General features: G+C 30.6%; 1 protein-coding gene across 9 annotated transcripts in view; it reads left to right on the forward strand.

The window, feature by feature from the left end:
• The window catches only part of LOC124424304 (cell wall protein DAN4-like), a 134726-nt gene that overhangs the window by 98455 nt on the left and 18771 nt on the right, over positions 1–17500 (forward strand). For 7 of the 9 annotated variants that reach the window (XM_046963150.1, XM_046963149.1, XM_046963152.1 and 4 more), the window contains one exon: positions 1–1624. This exon is cut by the window's left edge and continues 3020 nt beyond it. The exons of the other annotated variants lie outside the window; for them this stretch is intronic. The gene's annotated coding sequence lies outside the window, so the exon portion shown is untranslated. Of the gene's footprint in view, positions 1625–17500 lie in introns of those variants that run through there. 9 annotated transcript variants of the gene reach the window in all.

Raw genomic sequence — 17500 nt, forward strand, 5'->3', positions numbered from 1 at the left:
TAAAGATTTTCCGTGTTCTAAAATATACCTAAGCGTACGTACGTACGTGTGTGTGTATGTGTATGTGTGTGTGTGTGTGTGTGTGTATGTGTGTGGCTGTATATGTACGTGCGACTGTAACTTTGTACGCGTGCATGCATGTGTGCTTGCTTGCGTGCGTCCATGCATGCATGCATTTGTGCGAGTCCGTGGCATAATCGAGAACAATGATTACGAGTCGACATTGTTCTCCATCATGTTTCTCATTCCGGATCTGAGTATACCTCTTCCCCGTAACTTTCAAAATTAGCTTAACACGTTCTAATTATGATTATGAACATTCTCGATGAAGACGACAATAGTGATATTATCGGTGAATTAAAATAAAATTAAATAAAAGGAAAAATGAAAAACAAGAGTTCCGTCATATTTGATTTGGAATACTTTTTGGTAATATTTATTGATAAATATTCACGAAGAGGAATGAAATAGAAGAAGAAATGATAGAAAGAAAGAAAGAAAGAAAGAAAGGAAAGATCAATTTTTCGTTCATTTCATGTTACTCAATTCTCAAACATTTTACGTACGATAAAATTTCTATTACGATTAATTCGATCGATCGTTGAATTTTTTCTAGAACGTTTTGGTTATTTTTGAATTTTTTTTTTTCCCTTTTTTCCTTTTTTACTTTTATTTATTTATTTTTTTTTTTTTTTTATCAGGTATACGTACTTACTCTCTCCAGGTATATTTATTTAAAAACTGATTGCGGAAGATAAAATCCATAGCCGCAAAAGCCTTATGCGTTTTAATCAATGCCAAAAAGAGACCAAAAATCGATAGACCATATCTCTTTATACATCGTCAGAGTAATCGATCTCTCTCTCTCTCTCTCCCTCTCTCTCTCTCTCTCTCTCTCTCTCTCTCGCCATTTTATTGCTTTTTCCATACTACAACCATCGTACAATTTCATAAATTTTTTATTTTCCTTCTCCCTGATTTTTTCTTCTTCCATACATTTTCTCATTTTTGTTTTCTCCCTTTCTGTTCTTTTTATTTTATTTTATTTATTTATTTATTTTTTTTTTCTTTTTTGGAATCGAACTATCGATTAATCTAAAATCGTTATCTCGCGCCAAGCGAAATAATAAAGAGGAAGAGAAGAGAAGGGAGGGAAGATAAGAGAGAAATAAAAGAACAATGTACGCAGGTGTATTTACACGATAAACTTGTGTCAATCTATTTTTCTTTTTCCTTTTTTTTTTATTTTTTTCTTTTTTTTTTTTTGACTTTTTTTATTACTTCCGACGACGATTACAGAAGAACTAAAGATGATAGATAACGGAGAACGAGAAAAGAATATTGAAAAGTAAGAGAGATAAAGAAAAATAAAGAAAAAGAGAAAACGATATTATCAAAAAAAAAAAAAAAAAGAAAGAAAAAGAAAAAAGAAAAAAAGAAATGAAAAAGTGAGAGACAGATAGATAGAAAAAAAGAGAGAGAGAGAGAGAGAGAAAGACCAACGCGGTTTCAAGGAAAACATTTAGAAAAGACGTCGTTCTTTTATAAAAGATATAAGATGAATGGACAAAGACAACAAGAAAAATAAAAATGAAAACACAAAAGAAAGAAAGAAGAAAAGAAAGAAAGAGATAACAAACAAAATGAGATAAGAAAAGGTAGAAGGAAAGAGGGGAAAAAAAAGAAAATGCAGCTCAACCTGTTATTAAATGAAACAAAATGATGTTAATCTCTTAACACACGATAGAGAAAGACAGAGAGAGAGAGAGAGAGAGAGAGAGAAAAAGAGAGACAAAAAAAATATGCATGAATGCAGTTTTACAGGCCTAAAGAACATTATCTTCGCGTTATGGTCTGTTCAACCCTGGGAAGCTTGTTCATAACGTTTAAATTAGGGTTTCTATTTAACTCGACCTTCGTTTCAACAGAGGTAGAAATACAACGATGCACTTACTGACAGAAACCCTTTACAACAAACGTAAAGTGGTAGTGAAAGAGGAGGATGAGGATGTGGATGAGGATGAGAAAGAGAAGGAAGAGGAGAAGGAGAAAGAGAAAGGGTGAAAGAGGAGGAGGAGGAGGAGAAGGAGGAGGAGGAGGAGTACAAGGTAGAGAAGGAGAACCCTCTTATGGGATTTAAAAGGCTATCGTTTATGTTACACCCACGACTCTAAAGCCCTACAGCTTTCATAGAGTAAGCTATTCCTCTCTCTCTCTCTCTCTCTCTCTCTCTGTCTGTCTCTTTCTCACCCTCTATCTATCTATCTTTCTCTTTTGCTCTCGACGTAATCCGTCGTCGTGAACCAGTGATGCTCGAGTCCGTCGCAGCTTCATGCAACCGTCCACGAGAATTAATCCTGTTCCGCTAATCACGACCTTGCCACGGTACTAAAACTTTCATCCCCCGTTTGCTCTATGACCCCTCCCCCCCCCCAGCATATATAATACACGAATATATATAACATATCGTCCAATGCAACACAATGGAATTCGATATATATATATATATATATATGTATCGTTTTTGTTAAAAAAAAAAAGGAAAAAAGGGATGAGAAAAAAAGAGAAAGAAAAAGAAAAAAGAAAAACGAACAAAAAAGCATCATACTTGCATAATCATATGTGAGAAAGTTTATGCGTGAAAGAAAGAGAGAGAGAGAGAGAGAGAGAGAAGGAAGGAATAATTAAAAAAAAATCTAATTTGTTTCTTAGTCGTTCCTCGTTTAAAAAAAAAATCTACGACTCGAATCGAACACATTTGCTTTGTCTTCAGTAAGGTAAAAAAAAAAAAAAAGAAAAAAAAGAAAAAGAAAATAAATAAACGACTTTATAGTCCTCTTTCTCTTCCTCCTAAACCAACTATCCCAACTCCCATCCTTCCCATCATTATTATCATCGTAAGCTAGAGTATACGTGTGTCTTCCTCTTCTTCCTTTATTTTTCTTCTTTTATTTCGTCATTTCTATTTTTCTTTTTCTTTTCCTTTCATTTCTCATCCTTTTTTTCCTCTTTATACCATTGTTTAACGAGAGTTCACGTATTACGTGGAATACGTATTTAGTCGTCGTGCTCGTAGGAAGATAACGAGATCGGTAGAAGTAAAACCTGGTAAGAGGGAAGGAGGGTGGAAGAGGGAAAGGGCGAAAGAGGGTTGGGAGGATTGTACGATCATTTTGTCCTTCGATAAATGGACGACTATCGGACCAAGCTTTCTCTCTCTTTCTCTCTTTCTCTCTCTCTCTCTCTCTCTCTCTCTCTCTCTCTCGCTCTCTATGTATCTATCTATCTTTCTTTATCTCTCTCTTTCTCTCACTCTCACTAATTCTCACTTTGTCTTTCTCGTTTTTCTATGTGAAATTCTATTATCGTACGATCGAGAAAAGAGAGAGAGAGAGAGAGAGAGAGGGAAAGAATGAGAGAGATAAAGAGAGAGAGAGAGAGAGAGAAGAAGAGAGGAAGAGAGAATCGAAAAAAAAAGAAAGAAAGATAAAAAGAAAAAAAGCTGTCGTAGCATTTTATATTCCACGATCGTAGCGTTTTTGTTTCTTCTTTTTTTTTTCCTTCTTTTTTTTTCGTATTCTTTTTTTTCTTTTTTTTTCTTTTTTTTTTTTTGTCGAACGAACGAATAAAAGATAGGTCGAATGAGTTACGTTCGAAGGCTTGACTCTACTCGTTTATTCGACAGGTAAATCCATGTGACTCTTCTCTTCTTTCCTTCGATTCAAATGTAATCACGGAAAATAATGTTTTTCTTATTACTTTTATCCACAGTAATAATACCGAAATAAAAGTCTGTCGTCAAGTTTTCCCTTCGCCCTATCTCCCTCGTCGCTCTCGTTTTATATTCCTTTTTCCTTCGTTCTTTTTCTTTTTTTCTCTTTTTTTTTTTCTTTTCTTTTCTTTTCTTTCTTTCTTTCCTACATTCATTATCTCTTTCCTCCGATACCGAAACACTCCATTGAAATTTTCGCAATTGTAATATCGTACTTACGATGCATTTTAATCTTATTGACAAGCACTTTCGTGATTTTCTTTTGTTTCTTTTTTTTTCGAATCTTTTTTTATATAATCTGATATTAAGATCGTCATAATAAATGTAAACGTATCGATAAGCATTTTAATATAATTTTTTTTTTCAAATCTTTTTATCTCTCTTTCTCTCTCTCTCTCTCTCTCTTTCTATATATAGATAGATAGATAGATAGATAAATAGATAAATAGATATATATATATATATATAGAGAGAGAGAGAGAAAGTATGTGTATGTGCATACGCAAACTATTAAAAGATTGAATAAATCGGTAGAAAATAGAATGAATTCGTTCGTTCGTTGTCATTAGACTTATCGGCACAATTTATAACAAATTTCATTATTCCGAAATTTATTCCGTTAGTAGATCAATATTTCGATTTATAGAGGTTACACATCATCGAATTTATAAACGACGGCAGAATGACGCATACGCTTATACTTTTTCTATCGTATTTATTAACATAACATGCATACGGTATTATATAGTAGCATGTATATATATATAAATATATATACATTTGCACGCGTATACATCTCAGTGACTTTTCATTTTGTTTTTGTTTTTGTTTTGGTTTTTTTTCTTTTTACCACAATTAATTCATTCTCTCGTTTACATGAGTACTTTCTCTCTCTCTTTCTCTCTCTCTCTCTCTCTCTCTCTCTCTCTCTCTTTCTCCTTGTCTCTCGTACGGTTATTGTGATTTTTCAGTTATTACGTATGATGTTTTGCCAGAAAATAACAATATCGACAAGTAAGAGAAATTGCCGTAAAAGTGTTTAATTCTGGTTCACGTTAAATTACTTCGAATTATTATTTACGATCTGACCGTAGCAATCAAATTAATTGTAAGATTTAAATAAACATAATATAAATTGTTATATATATATATATATATATATATATATATATATATATCAATCGCGTAACACGATAATTTTTCAATCGTCATTTTAAGACAAACCGATGAATAAATTATTTCGAATCATTTGCGTCGTCCATTGCGATCGTATAAGTGACCATTTAAATAAAATATCTTATACCAAATTGCAGATACATTTATCTTCTGGTTCTTTATGAAACTGTGTGTATAATTAAGGAAAAAAAGAAAAAAAAAGAAAAAAAAAGCAGAAAAAAAGAACGAAAGAAAGAAAAAGAAAAATTCATCAACTTGACTTCTATTCTTTCTAAATTACCATATCTCGAATAAAAGATTATTATTTAACAGTGATTTAATATAGCGGATAATAAAGAAAAAACTGGGCTACACACACACACACACACACACATACACACACGCGTGCCCACATATGCACCCGCACACAGAAATATATATATATATATAAAAAATAAAAGGAATAAAAAATTCAAAAGAAAACGGAAAACACAATATATCGAATCTAGGCTGCTATTTTATTGGATCATGGTATTCGAAACGTTTCATCGATATTTCAAACGAATTCGGTCAATGTTCGTAATAAAATATATCACCTAGCTAACCCTTAAATGCAATTCTGATACTTGATTATTCATACTTATCAGAAAATATTCATATATACATACATACATATACTGATCATTTATTTAACAAAATATTCGAACGCTTAATTAATAAGAATCAAATAAATACAGATGTTGAATCAGATCTAAAAAAAAGGAAACAAACAAAAGAAGAAAAAAAAAATATATATATATATATATATATATTTTGTTTTGTTCATCATCTCGAATGATTTACCGTTAATGATCATGTCCCACATTTTCATGACAACGAATTATACATTCGATATGTACCATTCGATGAAACGTTAATGGCACCGTGTACGAATAATAAACCAAAATGATAGTTCGAATAAGATTTAACGCGCCAATTAATTATAAAATCACGTTGTTTGAAATTGTTCGGACGTTTTCGTACGTCCTTTAAAATTTCTTCGGAATATCAATAAAAGAGATTGGGAAAGACGTAAACGTTAATTGTCGATTATCATTTCATTATCGTATCAGGCGAATTAATGTTTAATAAATTACAACTATTCATTTTCTAGTTTTTCCTTTTCTTTTTCGTTTTTTTTTTCTTTCTTTTTTTTTTTTTCCTTTTTAATTATTACCGACGATAATATTCTTGTTCTCTCTCTTATTGGGCAAACGTAAAATGACAAAAAGAAAAATCGTCTTTGAGCAATTAACGCGAGTTATCTTGAACTATCCCTGAGAAATTTCGCAAGATTTAATTCGATGACGTCAATGGATCCTCTTGTAAAATTTCATTTCTAAAGAACGTATTAAAAACGTATAAGTGCCCTTTTAGCACTTATCATTATTTATTTAATATCTCTAAACGTACGTTCTAATATACATTTACTTGTGGACATTTACGTAAATACAAATATGTCATCGTGGGTATAATTTTTATCATAATCGATTTATATATTTCCTTTTCTTCTTCTTCTTCTTCTTCTTCTTCTTCTTCTTCTTCTTCTTCTTCTTCTTCTTCTATTACTACTTCTTATGATATAATAGAAATAATAAATAAATTATGATATTCTATCACACATTGCACCTAATGTATATTCGAAGGCATTAATTAATTATCATACACAGTATAAATAACATTATATTTTTAATTAGTTTTATTTCTATCTATGTATATAGAAATATGAATGTTTCCTCTATAATGGTAGTATATATATATATATATATATATATATATATATATATATATATATATATATATATATACATAAATAATTTAATGTTCGTAATAGTACGAATAAAAAAAAAAAAGAAAAGAATCAACGCTAAAAACTCGTTTGGCTCATCCCTCTCCCCCCCCCTCTCTCTCTCTCTCTCTATACCTCTCTCCTTTCCCTTTCTTTTTTCCATCTTTTTTTACTTTCTTTTCTTTTTCTTTTTTTTCCTTTTTTTTTTTTTTTTAATTCAATGAAAGGTGATACAGATCCCGTTCACAGAGAGAACGTGGATAGGAGAAATCGTGAGAGGACAAGGAGTGTTGGTTACAATTTAAGCCCGTTCCGTTTCTCTTGTCGGAGAAACTGTCCCACTTCCCGATATGCGCTAAAACGAGACGTGACCGTACTATCTATGTTTACGTGTCTGGAAGCATAATTTGGTGGATGGCTTCGGAGATAGGATTCTCTCTCTTCGAAGACATAGAAAATCCGTAGACCGAATAGATTTTCACAAGGTTGCGGTGGTCGGCGTATTATTGGTCCACCTAAAATTGTTCATTCCCTGCTTGGTACTAGCAATCAGAATGTCTACTGCTGCTGCTGCTGCTGCTGCTGCTGCTGCTACTGCTGCTACTGGTGTTACTGCTGATGGTATTGGTACTGCTGGTGCTGTTATAGCTATTCCTTCTATTCCTGTTACTGGTGCTGTTTTGTTGGTGCTGATGTTGCTGACGCATTTGAGGTTTAGAACTTCGTACGCCACACTCGTTAATACCGTCTATCAAACCGTGAAATATTCAACTAGATTGTCGTCATTAATTTAACTCAAAAGGAAATGATCTAATCGTTAACCTCTTCATTGAACTATATACTTGATTACTTACTTCGTTCGTTTTTTTTTTACCTTCATTTCTTCCTACCTACCTACCTTCCTTCCTTCCTAAATTAACCTACACCATTTTAATTCAGAAAGCGGAATTTAACGAGCAACAAATCCTAGAATCATTAAATATGCACGACATAAACGTCCATTAGATATGCACGTCTTCGATAGGAATTAGAAACGATTTTGTGGTCAATAGAAACGACCTCTCTCTACTACCATACACCACCATCATCAATATCACCAATACCACACCAACACCATCACCACAACCATCATCACAGTCACCACCATCATCACCACCGATATATCCATTTGGACGATTTGCTCGTCCAAAAAGGATAAAGAGAGAGAGAGAGAGAGAGAGAGAGAGAGAGAGAAAGAGAGGGAGGGAGAGAGAAGGAGAGAGATCGGATTTACCTCTTCTAGAGAATGATGCATGTATATAGTCGAGTTTAACGTAAGTACTTCAAGTTCGATAAATTGATCCTACTATTATTACGAATTAAACTACTTTAATGATCTACTGCCAATATACTCCAGTATATTATATATTATAACTCGTCCAACATGCATTTATGTATTATACATACATATATTTTTATTAATTCAAATCGTATAAAAGTTTTCAAGAAGTTTATTAATGTTATCCATTAAACGACTTTCATTTTAATTTATTTTCACCTTTAAATTTCAACTATTTCTCTCTCTCTCTCTCTCTCTCTCTTTCTTTCTATCTTTATCGTTTTTTCCTTAAATCTTTCTCTCTCTCTTTCTCTCTTTCTATCTTTATCGTTACTTCCTTAAATCTCTCTCTCTCTCTCTCTCTCTCTCTCTCTCTCTCCGTCCGTCTGTCCTACTTCTTTCTGATTTAATATCTACTTCACTTTCAACTTGTTCCGTTACTTCTCACCTTCGTTTTTTAATTATTTTCTACGTTTCTATGAGACTTCTCTCTCTCTCTCTCTTTCTCTTTCTCTCTCTCTTCCTCTCTCTCTGTCTGTCTGTCTGTCTGTCTATCTGTCTGTCTGTCTGTCTGTCTCTCTTTCTGTTATTCTCTCTCATTTGAACTTATAATCAAATCGCTGGGAAATATTTAATCAAGAAAATTCAAGAGTCTAGTCTAGTCCAAAGAGCAAGTTTCATAAATGTGAAAATTCAATTGGATAATAAAGATTTCCAAAAGTATTTAACTTGATATTTTTGTTAAACGCAATTCAATAATATTCACAATGCGAATTTACAAATGTAAAATAAATTTGATCTTAAAGTCATAGTTGCGATTTTAATCGGCGATAATTGTTCTCGTTGATCGTAGATTTAAAAAAAAAAAAAAAAATTATTTCCTCCATCACTACCAACCTCCCCTCCACCCACCTCTAACTCCTCCCGCCCAATCGAAAATATCAATACCGTTTATTCTTTCTGAAGAATGAATATATATATATATATACCGTCCATCACGAAAAATGGCTATTATTATTGGCTCGTTAATTTTTTTTGATCCTTGTTAATTGGCGAATCTTTGCAGCATTTTTTATTTCTTCATTTCGTTTCTCTATTTTTTTTTTTCCTTTATTTTTTCTTTTTTTCTTTTTTTTCTTTTCTTTTACGCTTTTATAATATTTATACTTAGTTATCAGTAGGGAATAAAAGAAAACTTGAAAGGAAAACGATTTATATTTATATTTAATTAACGATTTACGAAATTAAAAAAAAAAAAAGGAACTTCATGCAAAAGGGAAAAATCCTCGTTTAAATTCGTATCAATTATGATTAAAAATATTACAAGAACTATTAAAAAAAAAAAAAAAAAAAAAAAAAAAGAAAAGAAAAAAGACGATGAGAAAACTTATAGATAAAAAATAATTGTGTAGTTGAAATGTTTGAAATTTTATTACACTATTTTTATCTTTTATTATTTAATACGTGAATTTGGTCTTCGTATAATGGCACGCATAACGTGCTAATATATTTTTCGTGAGAAATTCGTTTTGATAGCGTGAATTTTACTTTTCTGTTTTTTCTTTCTTTCTTCTATTTTCTTTTCTTTTTTCTTTTTTTCGGTTTTTGTTTTTAATCAAAAACAAAAAGGAAAGGAAGAAAATATTAAAAAAAAAAAAAAAAAAAAAAAAAAAGGAAAAAAAACGAGAGAAAGGAAAATTTCAACGACTTTACAATGAAAACAATATACGGCATCAAAATGCAATAACAATAGCGTTTTGTTTATAACGAAAATAAAATCTTGTATCTATAGAATTCAATCGAATGTCACTGAAATTAAATGATGCATTTTCGTTTGTTATATATATATATATATATATACATATATACGGACATAACATATATATATATATATATCTGTGATAAAATTTTCATTTATCATATTCAATGTATAATATATATAATTATAATCAAAAAATACGATTAACGTTATTAAATATTTCTGATCGATCGTAAGAAGATCATTACGTCATATCTGTAATCTTTTATCATTATTGTGATAAATGTTATTTGATGGAATATTTGTTATGATATTAAGAGAAGGATAAAAAATAAGAGAGAGAGAGAGAGAGAGAGAGAGAGAAAGAAATAAAAGAGACGAAAGACGATTAATTCAAAAACATTCGAACGAACGATAAGTTTCATCGTTTTATTTAATTCATTAACATCGATATTTATTTTATAACTGCGTGTCGATCTCTTTTGCTTTCCACGAAATTTCATTTCGTTATATTATACGTATTGGAAAAATACTTTTTACAAATAACCTTTTCGCGTGTTAGATTTATACAATATATCCATGTACGTATGTTACGAGAAACGTACGCTACGTCTACCGGTTGGGTCAAAAGTTCTCGGCTTAGTCGAAAGTGCTTGAAAAAATTATTATAAAAAAAAAAAAAAAAAAGAAAGAAAGAACAAAAAAGAAAAAAAATATATAGATTCACTGACCCTCGAAACTTTTCCCAGTGTTAATTTCTTTTTTACCAATTGTTATTTACTTTATTATCAAATTAATAAAACTATTATGGCCAATTTACAAAAAAAAAAAAAAACAATACTCTTTGCATTAGAAAGTATTTAAAAAGTCATTGAAAAATTGTAATAATAACAATAATACATTTTTATGATACATGTAGTTAGAAAACTTTTGGCCCAGCCTATATGTGAATCTTTATCTCAATCGCTTTTTCTCTTCTCTCTCTCTCTCTCTCTCTCTCTCTCTCCTTCTCCCTTTGTATTCGTTCTCGTAATTATTACCATCGCGAAAATATTTCGCTCACGTGCAATTAAAAATAATTCTAATTACAAGTTAAGTATGCTCGAGTAACGTAAATGAATCAATTTATCGGAAAACGTCTTTCCAAATATTTATTTAACAATTATTACATCGTCGAACATTTCAAAACTAAAAGAGAAATATTTATTTGTTTTTCTTTATTTCTCTAATAATAATAATAATAATAATAATAATAATAATAATAATAATAATAATAATAATAATAATTATAATTATAAATAATAATAATTATTATAATTATAAATAAAATTAATATTATTATTATTATTATTATTATTATTACAATTATAATAACAATATTAGAGCCAAATAAATAAAGAAGAAGAAGAAGAAGAGGAAGAAAATAAGGAAGAAGAAAAGAAAAGTTTAATCTTTTAAGTTATTTTCCAAAGACATTTATCTCTTTCGAAAATGATCGAGATCGTTCATAATGAAAGGAATTACGCCGAAGCGACTGTGCGGAATAAATAAAGAAAAAATTTCATAAATCATTCAGATATATATGTATATATATATATATATATTTCTTTATTTATATACATACATACATATATATAGATATATATATATACATGTATGTGTGTGTGTATGGGTATATATGTTTGTAGCTGGTTATAGATATGCGTTGATAAGCGACACCATCGAAATTAACCTGCGATGGAAAAGCGAGAGCACTTTGTTCTGGTGGTGTACATACGAACAATGGCGCTGCAAAGGTCTGTCAAGAGCACAACGTGCTACCAAATAACTGGTATTAACGTTTCATGTAGTAATATATCTATATCTTTCTCTCTCAAACACACTCTCTGTCTCTCTCTCCCTCTGTCTCTCTCTCTCTCTCGTTTTTTTTCGTGCCTTTTTTCTTTATCTCATTTTTCTCTTTTTATTAACTTCTTTTTCTCATTTTTGTTATTTATTTCCCTTCTCCCTCTCTCTCTCTCTCTCTCTCTCTCTCTCTCTCTCTCTCTCTTTCTCTCTTGCATTTTTCATTTTTTACTTCATTCTTTTTTCCCTCTCTCTTTTCTCTTTTTTTTTTTTTTTCCTCTTCTTCTAATTCATCACCACGCGTTTTTTTCGTGACACTTCACGCGCTTACGTACAACGAAAAAAATTGCAATTCTCTTTACGTGGCTGGTAGACACCTCTGTCATAACAAGAGACAAAATGTAACAACGTTACGTTTCATATTAAAATCATCTTTACGCCAGCCAGGTACCATACGTAGCCGTATCTGCGAACTCTGTTCTTCCGTCCGTCCATTCGTTCGTTCGTCCGTCCGTCCGTATGTCTGTCTATCTGTCTGTATATCTGTCTGTCCGTTTATATGCATTGTACGCATAAGAAAGTGTTTGTGTTTGATAACGTATATATGTACGTAGTTGCGTGCATGCCTGCATGCCTGCATGTATACGACAAAGATGGGTGATTGGACTAAATTATATTTATTTTCGTTCTTTTTTCTTTTTTTCCTTTTTTTCCTTTTCCTTTTTTTTTTTTTTTCTTTTTTTTTTTACACGTACCAAACGATAAAAGGGAGAATAATGGTAAATGGATTTTTTTTAGAGAGGACCAATGACATTTGTCGGCCTTGAAATAATTTCAGATTCTTAATTAGATCTGTATTCAAAATATCTTCTATTCGTGATCTATCTTTAATAATCATTTTTTTTTTTTTTTTTTTTTTTTTTTTTTTTTAATTAACAAATTAAACGGAAAGCGATTAAAATTAAAAATTGAAAAGAAATAAGACGAGGAAGAAAAGATTTGAAAATGAGTAATAGATTTTGAAATAATTTTCGTGGCTTAAATTATTCGACAATTTTATGATTTATTTAAAAAGAAAAGAGAGAAAAAAAGAGAGGAAGAGAGAGAGAGAGAGAGAGAGAGAGAGAGAGAGAGAAGGTTGTTTTTTAAAATAACAACCAACACACATACATTTCTCGAACCTATCGATAACATATCATTGTTATGCCATGTGTATACAAACGTGTATACCATGTTATCGTAATGACCATTCCCATAGGTTCCTGTTGCTCGATTTGTTCGAATGTTTATGCAAGCACGAACACATGATCGATCGTTCCCATGAGATGCACAGAATCAAAGTATTCGTCGCGGTGTTAAAGTCGATTCGTTATATTCCTTCTAACGATTTTTTCTCTAACTATTCTTTTTCTCTTTCTTCGTCTTTTTTTTTTTTCTTTCTTCGTCTCTCCTCTTTGTTCTTTTTAAAACGCGACTTCGACCTGACTTGATTCGATTGAGATCGATGGTTTAAAAAAAAAAATATAGAAAAATTGTTGTAACTAGTTCCTGTATCTTCGAGAATATATTAATAAAAAAAAAAAAAAAAAAAAAAAAATTAATTGGATCAGTTAATATAAAAAGGGATGGAAAAATTTGTCTTCTATAAATTAAATTAACAATTCAATCTCGTAAATATCGTTCACCTCGTACAATTAAAGCAAAATCAAGGAATAGATCGAAATGAAGAGAAAAGGGAGAGAAACAAAAAAAGAAAAAAAAAAAAAAAAAGAAAAAGAAAAAAGGAATAGTATTCTCGATGATCCAAGAAACGTATATATCCGAGCACATACGTACAAAGTACATAAACATTACATAGAGATACATTCCTTTCATTTTGTACGTATCATTCTGCGTTCTTGCGTTTCGGCATTCTTTCGTCGTAAAACGGTAACACCGATAAATCCAAATTTTATCGCGGCAAGATATGAGAATGAAATGAAAAGAAAAAAAAAAGAGAGAAAAAGAAAAGAAAGAAAAGAAAAAAAGGATAAATGAAAGAATAAAAAAGGAAATAAAAAAACGAGCATACGATATCCGTTTAATATAAAACGTCCTATATATATATATATATATATATAATATATATAAAATATATAAAATATATAAAATATATATATATATATCGTAATGTTACGATAACATCAGCACACGTATATCTCGATTTTAACGATATTGACGAAACTTTACACCCACGGCTCAAATTGAATTGGTACCCCCTGCGAACGTGTTCAGCTATCTTTTCATTCAATTATAACCGGATGACACATATCACGTCATCACGTTATTACTTCGTAAAACGAGTCATTGGCCAACACTCGAGAATATTATATCTATCCCCTTAATTAATTACGTATTACAAGCGGTAAAATGACGAATTTCGAGTTTAGAGGATCCCGAAAACTCGGTTCGATCGTTTATTGCGTTTATTGACGCAACCAGCGTCAAAGTATAGCCTATGGCTTTTGAACCCATACCTTTGATGTGGAATACCTATTTTCTCATATAACATTATTATATTAATCAAGTTCCGTCAATAACTGCTTATAATATATATATATTATATTTATATATTAATATATTAATATATATATATATATATATATATATATACATATATATATTTAAGAAATATTTTGTCATCGTTATATGTTCATTATACTCCATTATTGTGATCACATATTATCACTGAAATATGTTATAATTAAATAACGAAAGAGCGTGAATGATACCTCACGTGATTTTGTTTGTTTCCTTTTTTTTGTTTTTTATTTATTTTCTTTCTTCTTCTTCTTCTTCTTCTTCTTCCTCTTCTTCTTCTTCTTTTTCTTTCTCTTCCTCTTCTTCTTCTTTTTCTTCTTTTTAACTTTCTTGTCTACGTTCGTATTAATGCGTAAAAAAAAAAAAAATAAAAGATTTATCGATCGTTCAACGTCGATCTTAAGAGATTTATATAATTACGATTAAAAGCAAAATTATGTTCGAGAGAACGAAAATTGACAAATCCATGTAATTAATTTTTTATTACGTTAAATCGCGAGAAAATTAATATCATCTTTTCGCCATTCTCATCGATCGAGAAACACGGGATAAACAAAAGTTGAGTTATTGTGCTGTTTCTTTTTTTCTTTTCTTTTCTTTTTCCAATCGATAAATTCTCTTTTAATCTTTTATTTATTTATTTATTTATTTATTTTTTTTTTTGTATTTTCTTTTTTTTTTCAACCGACAAGCGCTAACTGTTGACATGAAATTAATTTTCTATTCGAAACGAACGAATGAAAAAGACCTTAAGGAATTAATATAATTTAATCGTTCGTGGTTTACGACTCGTGATTCACTCGACGTCGTTAGAATGCTTTTCTCTTAATACGAGTAAAGAAATAAAAGAAAAAAGAAAAAAGAAAAAAGAAAAGAAGAAAAAAGAAAAAAGAAAAGAAAAACAAATGACAATTATTTATTGGATTATATCACGAAAACAAGTTCATATATAAACAAGGTCATAAACTTTTATTTATTCGTTCGTTATTTTTAATAATTAATATTAGAAATATTTTGCAAAATCGAATCAGATCCAATATACACAAACACATACGCGCGCGGATACATAAAAGCGAATAAATTATAGAAATTAATTTATACCTTAAAATAAATATTTTGTTTGGTATAAATAATTAAATGTCAAAATTATTATTTGGGTAACATCATTTGTATATTATACATCGATATATTTTATTTACAGATACTGACCAAATATATATACATATATATATATATACATATATTTTTTTTTCTTATTTTCTTTTTTTATTTATCTAAAATATCGATCGAACGTTTAACAATATTTATCTTCCATAAATAAAAAAATCCCTTTATATCGAAACACTTGATTTTGAACGATAAATATATATATATATATATATTTTTTTTCTTTTTCTTCTTTTAAAATACCGATCATACATTTAATAATATTGACCTTTAATAAATAACAAATCCCTTTACATCGAAATATTTCATTTGATATGTATCCATATATATCGACAAATTTGATATTTGTCGTCAGAAAATTAATAATAATTCATAATAATGATAAAAAAAAATTATGGATAAGTTCATTCAAGTAAGGTCAAGTGTGAATATTTATAAAGTCGTGCGTGAATTCGGTTGGGTTGCATTAATACGGTTCATAAATCGACGAACGTTGCTGTCCTCAACGCGCGTTTTCATTCCTCTGCCCGTTGCCGTGCCAACGTAGTCGCGGAGAAATATTTTAACCTACCCCGTAAAACCCCACTCCCACTCCCACTTCCAGTCCCCATTTCCACCCGCAATCCTACCCCACCTCCATCCCATTTCCATCCTCAGCACCGTCCTCACTCAGTCCCGTTCTCATCCTCTCGTATAGGTACACTCGCTTTTAGCGAGACGCATGCGATTCGTTTTCTTCGCACCGCAAAATTCTTCATCCTCCAACGAAACTCAATATACGTCGTGCTAGTCTACCTTACGTCTTTCGTTCCACGCACGCGTAAGGAGATTAAAGAGGGTAAAAGAAAAAAAAGAGAAAGGGAAGAAAGAAAGAGAGAGAGAGAGGGAGAGAGAGAGAGAGAAGGAAAAAAAGAAGGAAAAAAGAAATGAAAGAAGAGAAAAGGAAGAAGGATAAAAAAAGGAAGCAAGAAACAGAGAGAGAGAGAGAGAGAGAGAGAGAGAGAGAGAGAGTGAAAGAGAGAGTAAGGTTGACGGGTAAAGATCGGCACTTTGTCGATTTTTAACCAAGCGAAAAAGAGTGAGTGAAAAAGAAGAGAGAGAGAGAGAGAGAGAGAGAGAGAGTTCCATCGTACGTGTTATATCTATGTACCCTTAGGGGCTGACGTTTTTCTATTTCTCACTCACTCTCTCACACTCTCTCTTTTTTTTCTTTCTCTCTTTTCATAAAAAGAAGAAGAGAGAAAAATCGAGGAACTACAATTCCGAAGATATAAAAGGATTTAAAATTCCAAAGAGTGTATATTAAAAAATACACGTACGATACCTATACGTAGTTATTTATCTACATATTTTATCGTCGCTCTTATCTTCAGATAATAAGGAGAAAGAAAGTTAATAAATTGAGTGAAAAAATTCTTAGACATGTAGAGGGATATATTTCAAATTTCGAAGAGTTTAAGTTTAATGAAAAAAAAAAAAAAAAAAAAACTATATATATATATGGGTGTGTGTGTGTGTGTGTGTGTGTGTGTGCGCGTGTGTATCTATGTGCGTATATACATCCATCTTATTTTATAATTTGAGATATTAAATATTCCTTCCGTTCGAGTGATATTTCAAAGGTAACAAAAAAAAAGAAAAAGAAAGAAGAGAAACGAAAAAGAAAAAAGGAAAAATAGGAAAATTACGAAAAAAAAATAAATTACGAAAAAAAATTGGAAGAAGATAAAAAAGCGGGCTATGCTTTCGTTTTGCGAATGATAAGGGAACGATGAAGATACGAATTTATTGCAACTGCGGGAGCCTGGAATTTTGTCGATACGAATTTGGAATATTAGAAGAATGATTGAAGTCTGATAATGGGTCGAACGAGAGATATAACACGATTGAGATTAAAAGTACACTTCAAACAGGATTCATTATCGTGCAATAAGCTCGCGTTATAGCTTAGCTAATGGAAGGAAATTGCAATAGAATGGGGTGTTCAAAAATTGATGAAACTTTAAAAAAAAAAAAAAACGAAGACGTTTTATTTAAAATACAAGATGAGCCGATAACTTACCTTGGATGTTATTT

Source organism: Vespa crabro, chromosome 5 (assembly GCF_910589235.1).
Source record: "Vespa crabro chromosome 5, iyVesCrab1.2, whole genome shotgun sequence".
In the NCBI taxonomy this organism is placed as follows: domain Eukaryota; kingdom Metazoa; phylum Arthropoda; class Insecta; order Hymenoptera; family Vespidae; genus Vespa; species Vespa crabro.